This window comes from Silurus aristotelis, assembly GCF_946808225.1.
Source record: "Silurus aristotelis genome assembly, chromosome: 6".
Taxonomy (NCBI): domain Eukaryota; kingdom Metazoa; phylum Chordata; class Actinopteri; order Siluriformes; family Siluridae; genus Silurus; species Silurus aristotelis.
This window is the reverse complement of record NC_139579.1, coordinates 33,478,104-33,491,510: the sequence shown is the minus strand read 5'-3', so window position 1 is coordinate 33,491,510 and position 13,407 is coordinate 33,478,104.

Genomic DNA, 13,407 nt, shown 5'->3' with positions numbered 1-13,407 from the left:
AATAAAGAATTCAATTAAATGTTGCATAGAATTGTACATAGAATGTTGCTTAGAAGTGTGCATAGTGTTGTGTAAAATGTTGCATAGAATTGTGTGTAGAATGTTGTGTAGAATTGTACATAGAATGTTGCATAGAATTGTGTGTAGAATGGTGTGTAGAATTGTGTGTAAAATGTTGTTTAGAATGTTGCATAGAATTCTGTGTAGAATGTTGCATAGAATTGTACATAGAATGTTGTGTAAAATTGTGTGTACAATTGTGCGTAGAATGTTGTGTAAAATGACGCATAGAATTGTGTGTAGAATGTTGTGTAGTATTGTCCATAGAATGATGTGTAGCATGGTGTGTAGAATGATGTGTAGAATTGTGCAAAGAATGTTGTGTAAAATTGTGTGTACAATTGTGCGTAGAATGTTGTGTAAAATGTTGCATAGAATTGTGTGTAGAATGTTGTGTAGAATTGTCCATAGAATGTTGTGTAGAATGTTGCATAGAATTGTGCGTAGAATGTTGTGTAGAATTGTACATAGAATTATGCGTAGAATGTTGTGTAGAATTTTGCGTAGAATGTTGTGTAGAATTGTGCATGGAATGATGTGTAGAATCATACGAGTGGGATTGTGTATAGAATAATGTGCATTGTGTAGTATTGAGTATTGTGTAGAATATTGGATGTTAAAAAACATGATGAAATTGTCATCATTAATCAAATAGATTTGAAACGTTTTCACTTCTGCCTCGTGTCTGAAAAACGTACGTATGTGATGAAAGCTACATGTGTGTATGCGAGTGTAATATCAGCTAAAGGGGAGCTCAAACTGATAACACAACAAGAGATGATTACTGTGACTTCAGAACATCTACCAGATCATTCCAGAGTCACATGTCGATTGGATCATCTATGTTTTATAGGGAAATATTAAGGATTTTTTTCTTATGATTGTTACGTGATTGTTGTTGAAACTGTATTTATTCAGTGTTATCTTTGTGTAACATGTTAATCGCAGTGTGAGGTTGTGTATTTCACCCCTCGGCCTTCAGCGATGTTCTACCTGGACCAATTCACCTCTTACTATTATTATGATCAGAGCTGCATCACACACAGGATCTCATCCAGACACAATGAACATCATCACTAAAGCAACAAACACAATGATCACAATTCAACACGTCTCCTTTCACTGGAGCCACAACTGCACCTCCACATGACTGCAGTAAGTCAGTTACACTAATTAAAGCAAAAGCTTCAAACAGCATGGATTTGAACTAGTAAGATGTTCTCAGTGTTCCCAGCGCTGCGTTTACAGCAGTTCATTTAGACTTCGATGCCTGACTAATGTTTGAATAGAAACTCAAACTGAAAATTACACTTGAATGCTCCAAGATGGATTCCAAGAAGACTGTGGGTTCTTCTGCAGTCACAGTCATTCTTTTTGTTTTTCCTGTCCTTGATCAAACTCTTTTCACTTCTCCCTGATTGAAGGAATAAAAATCCTCAGTATGTCTGTAAGCTCCAGGTTTTAAGTTCTAAAGCTCTGTGTGTTTTCTATAATTCGGTCCTTTCAGCTTTTCCAAGGTCATTTGAACACCTCTGTGATTTTGTGGACGAGGGAAAGTACACTGAATTATTTCCACTATTTTTTATTTTCAGATCGGTTTTGGCATTGTAGTTCAATGATGAGGACAATAATCTGTACACAATAATCTGTACACAATAATCAATATACAATAATCAATATACAATACTGAATACTCAATAATTAATACTTAATATACAACAATCAATATACAATACTTAATATACAATAATCAATAATCAATATATTGATTTCAGTAGGAGTAAGACAGAGTACATGTGTGTGAATGAGAGGGAGGGCAGTGGAGGGGTGCGGTTGCAGGGAGAAGAGGTGGAGAAGGTGGAGAAGTTCAGGTACCTGGGGTCAACAGTGCAAAGTAATGGAGAGTGTGTTAGAGAAGTGAAGAAAAGAGTGCAGGCAGGGTGGAGTGGGTGGAGAAGAGTGATAGCAGGAGTGATTTGTGATAGAAGAGTATCTGTGAGAGTGAAAGGGAAAGTTTATAGGACTGTGGTGAGACCTGAGATGTTGTATGGATTAGAGACAGTGGTATTGAGTAAAAGACAGGAGGTGGAGCTGGAGGTAGCAGAGCTGAAGATGTTGAGATGTTCGTTGGGAGTGACGAGGATGGACAGGATTAAAAATGAGTTTATTAGAGGGACAGCGCATGTAGGACGTTTTGGAGACAAGGTGAGGGAGGTGAGATTGAGATAGTTTGAACATGTGCAGAGGAGGGACATGGGGTATATCAGTAGGAGAATGCTGAGGATGGAGCCACCAGGTAGGAGGAAAAGAAGAAGATCAAGGAGGAGGTTTATGGATGTGGTAAGGGAAGACATGCAGGTAGTTGGTGTGAAAGAGGCAGATGTAGAGGACAGGGGGGTATGGAGAAGAATGATCCACTGTGGCGCCCCCTAATGGGAGCAGCCGAAAGACGAGAAGAAGAAGAAGTAAACAGCTCTTCATCCCAAGAAAACACAGCCTGTGAAATTCCCTTTGACCTCAAGGTTAGGATAGATGTTAGATTGAAAATATTGTGCACTTTTGGTGTTTAGACTAAATATGGAGAGGAACAGGACTGTCTCAGTGGCATTTAGTGGACAATCTTTGAGCAGTACATAGATGTGTAAGTGTGTTTCCCAGACATATTTATTACAATCTAACTGTCTTTGAAGGATTTATAGTTACTGGTGATTTTGTTAAATATCTTTGCTGTCATAACAAAATCTCCCTTACATTGCTGTGTAACTGTGTTTTACTCCTGTCTCCACCCCTGTTCTGTCACTGGTCTGTTACATAAACTTCACCCTGTGATGGGTTTGTACTGATATTCCTGTTTTTTAAATTTTGTTTAATGTAAACATCTCATGTCTCCCACATTCTCTGTTCCCATGTTCTGTGTGTGTGTGTGTGTGTGTGTGTGTGTGTGTGTGTGTGTGTGTGTGTGTGTGTGTGTGTGTGTGTATTGTTTATGATTATGGATAATCCTGTGATGACGCTTCTGCTGCTTGTACTTTCACCCTGCTGTGTGTTATGACATTGGTTTATGTACAGCACTTGTGCCCTGCCCATTCTATCTGTGGGTGTTTATGAGAATGTGACTCTCAGGGGTATTTGGGGAAGTAGGACATAATGGATTTAGAGAGATAAAAGTATTTATGCAGCATTTATGAGTATCAGTGTCTCTAATGTGTATTTTAGCAAACAGACCTGTCACTAAGGCAGTATTGATCAGAATTGACCTGTGTTTGTGATAATCTCAGAGGGGTATTTATAGAAACTTGACTGTTTTTGAGGGGTATTTATAAAAATTTTCCTATTTTTCCTATATATATATATATATATATATCTTTATATATTTTTATATATTACATAGTTTATTGTTTTTATTTATCTGCCTTCTTTTTTCCCTTGTTTTATTTTATCCCCCCATCCTATTCCCTCATGCCGGACAATCGTATAAAGCATTTCACTGCATGTCGTACTCTGTATGTATGTGTATGTGACAAATAATATTTGATTTGATTTGATTTGATGTTAAACTTGACTGTCTCTGAGGGGTATTTATAAAAACTTGACTGTCTCAGAGGGGTATTTATAAAAACTTGACTGTCTCAAAGGGGTATTTATAGAAACTTGACTGTCTCAGAGGGGTATTTATAGAAACTTGACTGTCTCAAAGGGGTATTTATAAAAACTTGTCTGTCTCTGAGGGGTATTTATAGAAACTTGACTGTCTCAAAGGGGTATTTATAGAAACTTGACTGTCTCAGAGGGGTATTTATAGAAACTTGTCTGTCTCTGAGGGGTATTTATAAAAACTTGACTGTCTCAAAGGGGTATTTATAGAAACTTTACTGTCTCAGAGGGGTATTTATAGAAACTTGACTGTCTTTGAGGGGTATTTATAGAAACTTGACTGTCTCAGAGGGGTATTTATCAAAACGACTGTCCCAGAGGGGTATTTATCAAAACGACTGTCTCAGAGGAGTATTTACAGAAACTTGACTGTCTTTGAGGGGTATTTATCAAAACGACTGTCTCAGAGGAGTATTTACAGAAACTTGACTGTCTTTGAGGGGTATTTATAGAACCTTGACTGTCTCAGAGGGGTATTTATAGAACATTGACTGTCTCGGAGGACTGTCTCAGGACCATTCAGTTGACAGTCTGTGAGCAGTATTTAGGAGCATAATTCTCAGTGATTTAGAAGCAGTGTTTCACAGAGGTATTTATGGCAATGACTGACTCTGCAGAGGGATTTGTAGAGACTGGATGATGTTATATATCTTGCTGTTAAAGTGATAATAAATCTCCTTTACATGTTCCTGTGTTTTGGTCCTGTTTCCTCATTATGAAGTGTTTTAAAGTGTTAATACATAATAAACAAGAATAAATCTAAGCTATGTTTCAAAGCTTTTATAAAGTCCTGAGATTTCTTAGTTATATGTAACTTGATCCTGAGTTTCAGCCTTGAAAAAGAAAAGTCTTGCTGTCTGAGCAACAATAAAACCAAAATCTTAAAGATTGCCAACATTGACTTTTTCCTATGAATGCACTGCAGATGGAGGCAAAAAAAAGAAACATATCCAGGTATAAAAGATTGAAATTAAAAGACCACTGTACAATGTGAAGGAGACTAAATATGAAATCTTTTTGTCATAAAGAATAAAAAAAGATCAGTGATGTCTCTTTGAATTGCTGCAGCAACCTTATGAAAAGCAGCGAGTTTTAAAACTTAAATGAACAGATGAAGTGTTGAAGTCGTTGCTGCAGTTGACACGAGACTGTAAAGTCAATTTGTTTTTTTTTTATTAGATGAAATGCATCACATGACTTAAAATACATTCAATAAAAAGTTTTTGAAAGCGATTTTGAATTCCCACCTCACTGCAGTGAGCACTGAACACTGGTATATACAGTAGTCTAGGTGTTATTATTTAAAGGCTGCTTTGCAGGTTCTTATCAAACGTCCTCTTGCTCCTAAAACACTATATAAACATTTAAACATCTCACATGAAAAAGTCGGCAAACAACAAGAACCAGCACAATTCAGGCTGCGTCTACAAGCTTTGGGAACGAGTGTACGATACCACCAGACTGACCAGTCCCTGTCTAGTGTGGATATAAGACCTGACCAAGGTCAGTGAGGAAGACCAGCCCGCAGAGGTGCAAATGTCCTGGAGAGACACTGCTCCGGGTTGAGTGAGATCTGACCCCAAAAAGGGTGGGGGGGTACCAGAGGACTCATAAGAGGAGGAGATAGCATCCACAATCGACCTGCTAAGGGTCTGCTTATCCGCAGGAAAACCCTTCTTATATGGGCAATAGCAGACAAACAAGACACACCTGGTTAATCTTCTCCTGTAAAGAAGGAGGATAGAATGCCTAGAGCTCGACTGGTCATGGGGCAGGCGAGGTCACCATGGGGACATGCCCCGGCCTGGGGTAGAGAAAGGCATTGGCAATGCCAATTACAGACACGTAAACCTGGAAGACCGTTTGCTTTTCCATTATCCTTTTTTTCCCCTCTTTTTTACCAACTTACCAATACTTACATGTGGCAAAAACAGACACACACAGCACGCTTCCTGAACAAACAGAAGCTAGCGCCGTCTCCACTGCACGTGCTTTTATAGCTTCCTGGTCGGGACGTCACCCCGGCGTCGTGCTTTTCCGTTGGACCGATTACACACGTGGTTCAGAGCAGGATCTCGCCGAGGCGTTCCCAAAGCGTTGTTGACGCAGCTCGAGTTCCTGAAGGGGAAACATATTGACGATCTTGTTTGTGAACAATAACAAAAGGACTTGTTATTCTGATGGGAATGAGATGTTCTTCACACAAACACTTTTGAGAGATTAAAAAAGGATTTTGAGAAAAGTTCAGGCTTTTGCGAGAAATCCAAAATGTTGTGCAGTTTGACAAATTGTTTTGAGAAATGCACTGTACTGATGAATATTAAGGATTATTTGAGAAATAAACGAAAGCAAATAACAGAGTTACACACTTTCATTATCACAGAAATGATGTCAGTGCTGCTGTTTGCATTACAGGTAGTTTACAGGCAGTTAGTCGAGTTTCACTCGCTAGTCAGCACAGTAGTCTTTTAATTAACACACACTTATGGATAAATGACCTCCATCACATCAGCTATGCTAATTAATATATTTCAACACATACATACACACACACACACACACACACACACACACACACACACACACACACTCACACACAGTAAAGCTGATTCATGCAGGGCTAGTTACATTTTTACTGCTAAATCTATATCTGTGCATTTGCAGGAAAATAAAAGATGACAAGAAGAACACACACACACACACACACACACACACACACACACACACACACACACACACACACACACACACACACACAGTCACTTTTAATCCAAGAGCACTCAACCCTCCCCCAGTCGCTTGCCATTTTACACACACACACACACACACACACACACACACACACACACACATTAAAAGACAGTGATTGCGGACGACGGAGAGACTCTCGAGGAGGACTGAAGAGGAGTTGAAAAGCTTTTACGGTCTTTTATAGCCTCGTCTCACACACTCGCTGTAAAAATATGCTGAAGCTGTGAGTCAAATCAGATTTTACTCTCGATCAATACACAAACGACCTGCGACGTGGAGAAGAGCTGAAACAACGAGATAAATCTCATCAACTTTCAGCATCAATGCCCTTTATTTCATCCTCAACACTCGAAACTAAAACAGCATTAACACAGTTTTTATAAAATTAGTAGTGTATAAGTTTGTATAAGAATAAATATAAATATATATTTATATCTCCTATATATTTTATATAATTTTACTTATTACAGCTTTTCCAGGATGCTGGGTGGGACGACGCGGACCTCATGAATGGCCTCCAAGAAGTCCAGATCTCACTCCAGATCTCACTCCAGATCTCACTCCGGAACTCACACCAGATCTCACTCCAGATCTCACTCAAGATCTCACTACAGAACTCACTCCAGATCTCACTCCGGAACTCACACCGGATCTCACTCCGGATCTCACACCAGATCTCACTCCAGATCTCACTCCAGATCTCACTCCGGATCTCACTCCGGAACTCACACCGGATCTCACTCCGGATCTCACACCAGATCTCACTCCAGATCTCACTCCAGATCTCACTCCATATCTCACGCCATGTAATTTTTTCTGTAGGCCGTGCAAAGAAAAAGGTGTACAGGATAAAGCCTCGCATACTAAAGGACTTGGAGGCAGAGATTTAGGAGGTTTACAACAATATCTTTTCAGAAGATGTCCTTCAGAAGACTGACTGTGTGTTCTATTTATGGCTGTTTGAGGAAACTGGTTAAAGTCACCGTTGGCTACGTTGAAATTTAGAGATTTGCTTTTATTTTCCTATTTAATCAACAACATGTACAATTTGTTTCAATAAATTTGTATTAGAAATATGTACTTTATAACCAAATTTTAATGCCTCATTACTTTTTTTACACACACTGTTTATTGTGCCTTAAACACATCTTGCTGTAATTACATTATAAAAACCCGAAGACTCGAAGCTGTAACTGTTGCCAAAGGAGCTTCAGCTAAGTACTGAATAAAGTGTCTGAATACTTATGGACATTTTTATTTCAGATTTTCTGGAATTCTGTTTTCACTTTGTCATTATAGAGTACTGAGTGTAGATTTATGACAAGAAAATATCAATTTCAATGATTGGAGTATCAGAAAATATTGTAAACAGTGAAGGAGGTCAGTGATGAACAGTAATGAAGTAAATGTGATTGGATTCTGTACTTTAAACTTCACTACATTCCAAAGTCAAATCTCTCACTTTTTACTCGACTACATGTAGTGAAATCAGTCGTTTCTTTTTATTTACGAGGATAAAAACGTAACTGGTGAAACACGCAGCGAGTCACCAATCAGGATCGAGCGCACGCTCTGTTTTACACGTGTTCTGATCGGCGCTTTGTGAATCTACTGATCACCAACATACAGTTCAGCATCAGTTCAACATCAAGCAGAACATTTAGAGAGGAATAAATGATGGAGAAACTCCAGACTCAAACTCACCACCACACACGTGACCTCGTTTACACGTTTTTACTGAAGTATTTGAAAAGAAGGTTTTGTGTTCATGATCATTATAATAGAAATAAATTTTTTTGAGTCATTAATATAATTCTATTAATAGATCAGTGTGCTAAGAGTCACATTCGAGTCTTTACACATTGTGATTTCTGGATTTTTTTTTTTAGATTATGTCTCTCACAGTGGACATGCACCTACGATGACAATTTCAGACCCTCCATGATTTCTAAGTGGGAGAACTTGCAAAATAGCAGCGTGTTCAAATACTTATTTTCCTCACTGTATATATTACTGGTTTTATCGACCAGGTATCTTCAGGTGCATGTACGGAAAGTCGTGGTGACGTCTGAGAACTAATCATAAAGTCTTCTGCAAACTTTGTCTTCATCACCAATCTTCCACATCACTGCTCCATTTTCTAAAAAAGCTCCATGTTCAGTTCAGTTTAAAGCAAAAATACTCAGCAGAAGTGTTTCATAATATCATACTGATCATTTAGGGGTCCAGAATTCTTTTTTCTGTGTTTGTTTTCTTAGTGTTCACCAGTGTGTTTCTTTGCCCTTCACTAATTATTAGTTGTATCTCCACCTGTAATCACCCCCAGTGTATTTAATTTCCCTTTGGTCTTAAAAAAAAGGCAAAAACTTCTACAGCTACAAAGTAAAAAAAATATATATATATAATAAAAATCCCACAACGTTAAGAATCGGAAGGTAAAGAATCCTGTAACTTTGTGGTGTTTTATTTATTTATTTATTTTGTCCCAGAGTTACTCCTGTGGAAGTTTTGAAGAGATTTTTTGCAATTTTCTTTCTACTTGTGGATTTTTATTTTTGGGTTTCTGGACCTCAAACTGCTTTTTTTCCCTTTTGTCCTTTTTTCTTATGCATTTTTGTGTTTTTTTGGACGTTCAAATAATGGAACATCAGGGGTCTCCACCCTGGCGTCTGTTACGATCCCTATAATTAAATGTGTATCAGAATTAAACAGCTAAAACCTGCAGTTATCTGTTCAGACTGTTCTGAAAAAAACCTTTATTTGGAAAGTAAAGTACTATTGAACTCCTGACATTTTTAAATGTTAGTAGAAAAATAATGACTATGGGTTCTTAAAGGGTTCTTTAAAAGGCTCTCTGAAGGTTCCCTAAAAATAAGGATATTTGTATGATATATTATGATTTTGAATCTTATAAAAGAGTTTGGTTTTATCCATGCATCACACACCTGGTGATGCCATGACTCAGTGCCATCTCATATACACAACTGTGTGTGTGTGTGTGTGTGTGTGTGTGTGTGTGTGTGTGTGTGTGTGTGTGTGTGTGTGTGTGTGTGCTCATGCTAGAGGTCAGTGAGAGCAGGATCTCAGACTCTTTTGTTCTTCAGGATGAAAAGCTCCATGCAGCTGGACGACTTCTGAACTTACACACACACACACACACACACACACACACACACACACACACACACACACACACACACACACACACACACACACACACACACACACACTTTCTCTTGTCTCTTTTCATCATTTGTTCCCCAGTTTGGGAGAAGTGCTGTTTTTAGTAGATTGAAAGTAGATTGAGGGAGAAAAGAAGCGACAGTAAAAGACTGAGACACAAAAACAAATGAAACACAAAAGCTTTGATGATGAAACACTGAACTTTTTGGACAGTTTATGTCTCATATCTATTCTTTCTTTTTCTGTGTCAAATTCCACATTTAGTCCCCATTTGTAAAGTCAGGTACTGATGTAGGTGAGAAGGTGAGGAGGCCTGGGGTGTCTTCATTCATGTTGAATAGGTTTGGATATACAATAGCAGGAAATCTTCCACACACTTCCAACACATGGAAAGCAGATCTGGCTGGAAGCTGGCTTTATGCCTAATTCAAGTAAAGGAAAAATTGCATGCTGCTCCATCCAAATGTGTCCTACACAATTGTGTGCCTCCAAATTAGTGGGAACATTTTGGGGAAGAACCACACCAGGGGTTGGAATACTTTTGTTCATATAGTTGTACAGATACAAAGTACTCGCTCAGAGTTGATCAATAAATAAATGGAATGTATTTAATTTCTACAAAATTATAAACGCTTGTTTAAATATTTAAATAAATGCTTATGGATTAATCTTTCACAAACTTCTTGTTCTTTCGGCTGCTCCCATTAGGGGTCTCCACAGTGGATCATCTGTCTCCATACCCCCCTGTCCTCTACATCTGCCTCTTTCACACCAACTACCTGCATGTCTTCCCTCACCACATCCATAAACCTCCTCCTTGGCCTTCCTCTTTTCCTCCTACCTGGTGTCTCCATCCTCAGCATTCTCCTACTGATATACCCCATGTCCCTCCTCTGCACATGTCCAAACCATCTCAATCTCACCTCCCTCACCTTGTCTCCAAGACGTCCTACATGCGCCTATATGTGCACCTTCTCCACCTCTTCTCCCTGCAACCGCACCCCTCCACTGCCCTCCCTCTCATTCACACACATGTACTCTGTCTTACTCCTACTGGCTTTCATTCCCCTTCTCTCCAGCGTGTACCTCCACCTCTCCAGGATCTTCTCCACCTGCTCACTACTCTCACCACAAACATCATAGTCCATGGAGACTCCTGTCTGACCTCCTTCAACCTGTCCATCACCACTGCAAACAGGAAAGGGCTCAGAGCCGATCCTTGATGCAGTCCAACCTCCACTTTAAACCAGTCTGTTGTTTCTACTGCACACTTCACTGCTGTCACACTGTCCTCATACATGTCCTGCACCACCCTCACATACTTCTCTGACACACCTGACTTCCTCATACAATACCATAACTCCTCTCTCCACCCTGTCGTACGCTTTCTCTAAATCCACAAACACACAATGCAGCTCCTTCTGACCTTCTCTATACTTCTCCATCATACTGCTGCTCACAGATGGTCACCTCTTCTCTCAGCCTGGCTTCCACTACTCTTTCCCAGAACTTCATGGTGTGACTGATCAACTTTATTCCCCTGTAATTACTGCAGGTCTGCACATCTCCCTTATTCTTAAACATCAGTACCAGCACACTCCTTCTCCATTCCTCAGGCATCTTCTCACCTTCCAAAATCCTGTTAAACAAGCTAGTTAAAAGCTCCACTGCATCTCTCCTAAAAATCTCCATGCTTCTACCAGTATGTCATCTGGTCCAACCAACTTTCCACTCTTCATCCTCTTAATCGCTGCTCTCACTTCCTCCTTACTAATCCTATCTACATCCTGCTTCACATCTCCACATCATCCAACCTTCTCTCTCTCTCATTTTCCTCATTCATCAGCTGCTCAAAATACTCCCTCTATCTTCTCAACACACTCTCCTCACTAGTCAACACATTTCCGTCTCCATCCTTTATTGCTCTAACTTGCAGCACATCCTTCCCAGCTCGGTTCCTCTGCCTGGCCAATCGGTATAAATCCTTTTCTCCTTACTTAGTGTCCAACCTCTCATACAGCTTTTTTTTATTTTTTATATATACCTTTTCCTTGGCTTTCACCACATCCCTCTTCACCTGCTGCCGCATCTCCTTGTTCTCCTGCCTACTTTTCTCATCACTCTGTCAATCCCAATTCTGTTTCTCCAACCTCTTTCTCCTTCTGCTCTCCTGCACTTCCTCATTCCACCACCACGTCTCCTTGTCTTGCTTTCTATTTCCAGATGTCACACCAAGTACTTTTCTAGCTGCCTCCCTCATCACTTCTGCAGTAGTTTCCACAATCATCCAGCAACTCTTCACCACCACTGAGCTCCGGTCTGACCTCTTCCCTGAACCTCACACTACACTCTTCCTCCTTCAGTTTCCACCATCTTATTCTTCTTTCAGTCCTCACTCTCCTCCTCTTCTTCTTCACCTCCAAAACCATCCTACAGACCACCATCCGATGCTGTCTAGCTACACTGTCCCCCGCCAACACCTTACAGTCTCCAATCTCCTTCAGGTTGCATCTCCTACATAGAACATAGTCCACCTGTGTGCACCTTCCTCCACTCTTATACGTCACCCTGTGATCCTCCTTCTTACATTTACATTTACATTTGTGGCATGTAGCAGACGCCCTTATCCAGAGCGACGCACAAAAGTGCTTTAAATTTCTAGTAATGAATAAATCTACACTGGTACGCAAGATTACAAACTTAATATAAATATAACTCGAATTCTACAAACTGAAAAGTGCTAATTTAGGTATTTCAGGAAGATGAAGGTCTTCAGTCGTCGCTTGAAGATAGTCAGTGACTCTGCTGTACAGACATCTAGGGGAAGTTCATTCCACCACCTCGGTGCCAGAACAGAGAAGAGCCTTGAAGTGTACTTACCTCTCATTCTGAGAGAAGGTGGTACCAGTCGAGCAGTGCTGGAGGATCTCAGACAGCGTGGTGCAGTGAGAGATGTGATGAGGTCACTGAGGTAAGATGGTGCTGGTCCATTTTTGGCCTTGTGGGCAAGTATCAGTGTTTTGAATCTGATACGTGCAGCTACTGGAAGCCAGTGAAGGGAGCGCAGAAGTGGGGTGGTGTGGGAGAACTTGGGCAGATTGAACACAAGTCGTGCAGCTGCATTTTGGATCATTTGCAGTGGACGAATAGCGTTCAGGGGAAGACCTGCCAGCAGAGAGCTGCAGTAGTCAAGTCTTGAAATGACAAGAGAACAGAGAACAGATTCTTCTTAAAATACGTGTTCACCACTGCCATTTCCATCCTTTTAGCAAAATCTACCACCATCTGCCCTTCCACATTCCTCTCCTTAAAGCCATACCTACCCATCACCTCCTCATCACCTCTGTTCCCTTCACCTACATGCCCATTAAAGTCTGCCCCAATCACCAATCTTTCATTCCTACGTTCACCTTCTACCACTTGGTCTCCTGAACACACATCATATCTACCTTTCTCCTCTCCATCATATCAGCTCCCTCTCTCCCTTTACCAGTCATAGTGCCAACATTTACAGTACCAACCCGAACCTCCACTCTCCTACACTTCTCCTTTCCCTGCCGTCTCTGTAGACGTCTTCCTCCTCTTCTTCTCCTCCTTCAGCCAACAGCAGCACAATTTACACCGGTACCCTGTTGTTAATGATACCTGTGGTGGTTGTTGGTAACCCGGGTCTCCACCGATCCGCTATGAAATTCTGATCCGCGTATTTAATTTGCCACATGTTTTACACTGGATCTCCTTCATAACACAAACCTCCAC